A 6,832-nucleotide genomic window follows, 5' to 3' on the forward strand; every position below is an offset into this window, starting at 1 on the left:
TATACTGGAAAAATAATATGTCATTTTTAATTATTTATTACAATATTTTTGCAATACCTATTGTAGCAAGGCTTGGCAATTGTAATTGGTAATTTAAGAAACAAGAACATTTTAAAATATAAAATACGTTAAGTACAAAATGGCTTTTAATTTTAGGGTTTTAAAATGAGTGAATCTTTATTCGATTTTGTAAAGTTTGTCATAAATTATAAATTGAACTCTTATCTTGAGAAATTGTAGACAACGAAATAACTAACTAATCAGTTTTGTCCTTAATATCCAAACAAAAAAACTTACCAATCATTATATAATCTAATGTTTAAATAAATAGTAAACTCTCATTAACGATATCAATGCTCTGCTCTAAAATAAAACATTGTTTTTTTAACATAATAAAAACATGCCAATAATGTATACATACATAAAACTATATAAATATGACATATATATTACTAAAAAAGGCCCAAAATGGGTGTTTTATTCTTTCTTATTATAAAATGTAGATATCAAATGAAAAATCGTAAAAATAAACAAATTATATACGCATCTCTTATAGTCGATTTTGGACCCTTTTGCAACCATTGACAAAATCTGACGTAACTCCGTGGGCTCAACCGGTTGATATGATTATTTTTTAAAGTTTATTTGTCCATGTGTTTGTACATATTTTATGCTTATTACTGCTTATCATTTGAATGTCACGTCTCATGTGAAAAAAAAATAACATTCACACAATAAACATAATAATATGAAAACACTACCATCAAGATATTGTGGTGAACCTATGCTTTTTTGATAAATATATAAATAATAACTAGGAATTTTATTATAAAAAACGTATACACATACAAACGTACACATAAAAAGTGTTATTTTATGCGATAATTTTAACTTAATTTTATAAAAAATAAGTAAACCCTATCAAATTAAGCATCGATTGAGCTAATTGCTTACTAAAAATGTTTTAAGGACTACAAAATAATTATTTATTTATTTAACAATTTTATGTACAATTACAAATTTCAATAGATAATATTAAAAGAAAAGGAAAAATGCATAGCACATAAGGCAACCACAACAATTAATAATAGTGTTTTTGAACAAATTTATATTAATGTATTTAAAATTTGCATATTTTTCTCAATATTACCACTTTTCAAATTTAAAAGCTTGCATTTAATTTAACGCACACTAAAATTGAGTTATTTTTTTACAAAATGTATAAAAAAATTTGATCCACATTTCACGAATTCATCACAAAAAAAAATGCATTTAATTTCACTTCAATTAAGGTTTTCATAATTTTATTTGTCACAAAAAATCAGCCAATCAAAGCACATTTTTCTACTATCAAGTTTAAAACTCCTACCTTAACACGAGTACGTGAGTTGGCGTCATTGTAACTACTAAAACTGAATGGTCACTCATAAACTTCTTTTATACCAACTCCATTTGAAGCTATTTAAAAAGGACAATAGGAAAATGTATATGTGTATACATAATCCATATATATAATAAAATCGTAGGAAAGTCAAAACTGTACACTAAATATTTTTTAAACGAATACTTAGGGCATGATCTAAAATCGATATTGGAGCCAAAAATATAGTTTTTAGAATTTATTTTACTTTTAGAGTTTAGCCCGGACATACAGACGTATGTCCGGGCTAAACTCTAAAAGTGCTGCATTGATTTACTTCATATTTTGCAAGAATATATAGGTCGGGTCAACGTATAGGCTTTATATCATTATGCTTAAAACAATAGGATGATCAATGTATGTAAAACCGCGAATCACAGCTAGTTTGTAATATCATTGAGCAATATAAACTCGTTAGAAACTCAAAACATTACAGTATATATTATCAACTCAATTTATCATCTCTTATCATAGCTTCATCCAACTTCACCAGAGGTAAATTTGAAATGATAAAATATAATGTGTAATTAAAATATAAATTATAAGAGAATAATATTCAGGAATAAGGATAAGATGGACTGTTTAAATATTATTTTATCACAAGTATAGTATTTTTGATGTAATTTATAAAACACGCATTTTACACATTTTAAGTTTTTTTTAACTATATTTTAAGATTTATAATGACTAACTACTTTAACATATTACCACAGACTAATAATAATATACTACGTATACAAATATTACATATAAACAAGGAAAAGGCATAGGTAATTCATGTTAAATATAAATTATGTATGCAAAAAAAAAATACTCAAAAAATTTTTACAAAGAAAACTATATCTTATTTGGTTGGCTGGTTGGTTTTGAACCATATTATGTATTAATAAATTAAAAAACAAAATCCATACTAATATTATAAAAGCGAAAGTAACTCTGTCTGTCTGTCTGTTACTCAATCACGCCTTATCTACTGAACCAATTTGCATGAAATTTGGTACAGAGATATTTTGAAACCCGAGAAAGGACATAGGCTACTCTTTACCCCGGGACATAGGATAGGTTTTATCCCGGAAAACCCACGGGAACGGGCGACTGAACGACTGCGCGGGCGAAGCCGCGGGCGGAAGCTAGTTACTTATAAAAATACATAATATTATGTAAGTACATAAACTAAATATACATGTTAGATTCATATAAAGGTATCGTACCTGACACAGAACATAAATAATATATATGTTCTGTGGTACCTGATTCCTTTTCCATTGAATTATTGAGAGCTTTCGATAGAGTCTCACCGAATTGGATTACTAGAAAGCTTTCAACGTAAACGATATTTGTATATCATGTGCTTTATTTATCCTAGTGCAAGTTTATACAACCCTTTAGGCAAAGAAATGATCTAAGAAGCATTTGTTGAATTCAGTTCGTGATAAACTATTTAATCAGGTGTTCCGCAGGGATCAATACACGGGACACTTCTTCTTTTACTCTATAATAACAGACTTTTACTTCTAGAATAAGTAATTCGGTTTTTTTTTAATACTTGGGATAGATTTAGAAATTATATATACCTTCATTGACCTTGATTTGTTCTTTTATTATTATTTTTTTAAATTCGTTCATTCCAAACACGCTAGAAAGGTTTTAAGATAATTTTTTAAAATAATTACCATATTAAGTAATTACTAATTAGTATTGTTTTTCCTAGTATGTCTATAAGATAAACCAATACTTATAAATGCGGACTTTTAAATAAATTGGCATAATAAGATAATAGATATTATGTATTATGTATATTGTATTGTGTATGTATGTACAAGTAGGTATATACTCCATTAGAATTGAAGCATTACTTTTGTTAAAACAAATAAGTATATTATGTTTTTGAAAGTTCGATTCAATATGTAAATTTGTAACTTATTAGTTACTCAGTTTATTTTATTAAAATAATAGGTTATATATTATTTGAATGCCATTAAAATGTATACACTAAAGAAAGAAATGATATTACTCATGATACATACATTAGTTTTTAAGCTATTGCATAGCTTCTATCGCGGGCCTTGAGCGCGGGGACCGAATCGAGAAATTCCGTAACGAAAAAACCTCACGCTCCCCACTCCGACGGGTGGAAGTGTGGCTTGAAGGCATAGCAAGCAATAGCTTTACCGCGGCAGTCCCCGACTGCCACACGTTTTTTTTTTTTAGAATTGACCAATTAGATAATCAATCTTCATGATCTATGTTATATCTGATTGAACAATGCCAGGCAATTTATAACATATCTTAGCCTTAGAATAAACTTGTACTGATAGGGGTTTCGCTTATTAGTTTTGGAGAGTTATCAGTAATTATAAGTTTTTTCAAGAGGTCCCAAGATGATAGATAGTAGTATTCAAACTGTATAACTTGTCCCGATCTAAAGTACCACTGTGTTACGACCGCAATTAATTTTACCTAATTTCTTAGCGGCTATTATGACTTAAGAATTAATGATTAATTAATGTATAAGCAGGTTTGTGACACCACTAATAGATAATGTCTTCAAGAATATCAAATTCATCCCTCGAAAATATACTGTACTAGTTCTAGTTTTATGATGATATAGAGCTAAATGTAATCTTTATAATGTAATGCTATGTGTATGCGGTGTTTAAATAATTTCACAAATAGGTTTGATTTTGGTTTGACTTAACTGATCAAGTCAGTTTAATCCTATGGCAAGTAGGAATAAAATATAGGCGCTCCAAAATTATTATGGTTTCTTCATAGCAAATACGCTCAACGTAAAAAAAAGGCTGTCAAAAGCTTCGACACGATTTTAAAAGTACCTACAATAAACAACGCATTTGGAATTATCGAAATCACATTATTTACACTTGCTATTAGTCTGATAATTTCCCCATTTGAATAGTGACTGAGACCTTTTTAGACTCATTTATCTAATTCGTTCAAATTAAGATTTCAGATGTTTACCACACGCACTCAAACTCACTCACACTTACTCACACTAATGAAATGAAATGAATGAAATGAAATGAAATGAAATAAGTTTATTATGGACACATAAAAAAAGATACAATTTAGTTAAGAAAAAAGGAACATAAAAGATATAAGTACGTATGCCATAATTAGGCCAACCACTCAGTGTGTTATCACTGATTTTCAGTGGCCGCCTTAGGATGTCTTGTTGACAGTAGATGTATTTCCGTTCAGACCTAAGATCATTAAGTAACTTACTTACTTAATGATCCAAGGTTCAGACTAAGGTATCCAACAATATGCAAGTAAAAATATAATTGAATCGATATATATACTTTATAAATACATAATATAATAAGTAAATGAATAATATATATATATTGTGTAATATTAAATTAAATTTGTGCACATAAAATTCAATATACATAAATAAAAGTCAGCAATATAATATATTCAGATATTGATACATACACATTTATATTTATATAAGTATTAGTAGTATGTATTAGTTTAATATATATGTATAACATCTATAGTTTTAAGTCAGTACCGAATTAGGAAATCCTGTAATGGTATTTGATATGTGTGAATAAATAAATAAATAAATAAATAAATAATATATGAAATTTGTAAAAGTGAGTGTATTTTGACAAAAAGAAAATTAATCAATAAAGGACAGTTTGATGGGGTTAAAATTTCTGATTGCGCTTTTGAATGTCAAGAAGATAAGACTTCAGTTTGTTTTTAAAAGAGAATACGCTTTGTTGGGAACGAATAGGCGGCGGTAGGTCGTTCCAGCATTTTGAAGCTTGATATCTAAAACTCCCCCTAAATGCGGATGTTCTGTGAAGAGGTATTTCTAATAAAGAAGTTGCGTGACGAGTCTGGTAGGCTGTATTATGATCCGCCAGCCATTTCAGTTTGTCGTACAAATACACTACACACTCACTCACTCGTCACAATCACTCACACTTCATCCGGGTAGACTTTTGAATGTTTAATGTTAGTATTTTGTATCGTTTTATTTTATAATATTTTTTGCTAATGTAACTAAAGTAATTTAATTTTTAAGCTACATACATAGTTTCTTTCTTTGTCTTAATTATAATGTTCTGTTCATCCGAGTGGTGGAGACCTGGTGACCTGTATTACAGGTTTACACCTACCACAGGCACCAGCTTTCCACACCTTGTATATGTTGCCTGTATATAATTATGTATATTGTAAAAGGAAGAAATAAATGAAATGAAATAGTTACATAAATTATTTACTCATTATATGATACCTACTTTACACGCACTTTACATATATATCGCAGTCATCTGGCTGAATCTGCTATTCAATTGAGTAACTAGCGTGTTCATTGACTACATTTAATTGAATGACCGCAAGCACAGTTAGTCAGATAAAAATAGCTAATAAATTCCCGACTGTATTTTCCTCAATATTCACATTCACAAAATCCATTGGATGCATTAAACAACATCATAAATGAATGAATATTTTTCCCTGTACTGATGTAAGCCGGAATTAACCGGTACGCAGAGCTTTTATATTATTCTCGGAACCTTTCTTTGTTAATTACCTATAATTTCGTTAAAAGTGTTGTTATTTATTTTTCTCATCACAATGTAGGTGTTAAATATGATTTATTATTAAAAGGTAACATTAACACTAACACTTGCGAGAGACTGGTGCCCGCGATAAGCATAAAATACTTGTGTTACGCTTACGGGTCCCCATGCATTAAAAATCACATCTATGATCATCGAGAAAGAATTAATCGTAACTAAAGTTAAATGAAAAATTAAAATCGAAAAAGAACGTTGCACTTTTTGTTTCTTTGATTTTGATGTGAAGTAATACAAAAAGATTACAGTTAATCTTAATATATATAAATCTCGGGTCACAATGTTTGTCCTCAATGGACTCCTAAACCACTTAACCGATTATAATAAAATTCGCACACCATGTGCAGTTCGATCCAACTTGAGAGATAGGATAGTTTAAACATATAGGTACCACGGGCGAAGCCGGGGCGGACCACTAGTATATTATAATATTTATTATAGCAATAATTTTGATAAGTATGGATCAAAAAGTAAAATATTTTTTTGGTCCTGCGCGGCGTTATGGATACCTTCCTACGTTAAAAAATGTCCGCTATAGAAATGTCGAAAACTAGCGGTGCCCCGCAGTTTTACCCGCATTGCTCCCGTCATGTTAGTCTTAGAGTGACGATATACAGCCTTCCTCGATAAATGGGCTATCTAACAACGAAATAATTTTTCAAATCGGACCAGTAGTTCCTAAGATTAACGCATTCACACAAACTCTTCAGCTTTATAGCAATATTAATAAGCATGTATATGATGTATACCTTGTATAGATATATAGACCTACCTTTCTTTTGATGTTTTCTAAAAG

The sequence above is a fragment of the Colias croceus genome, chromosome 22 (genome assembly GCF_905220415.1).
Source record: "Colias croceus chromosome 22, ilColCroc2.1".
NCBI classification, from domain to species: Eukaryota; Metazoa; Arthropoda; class Insecta; order Lepidoptera; family Pieridae; genus Colias; species Colias croceus.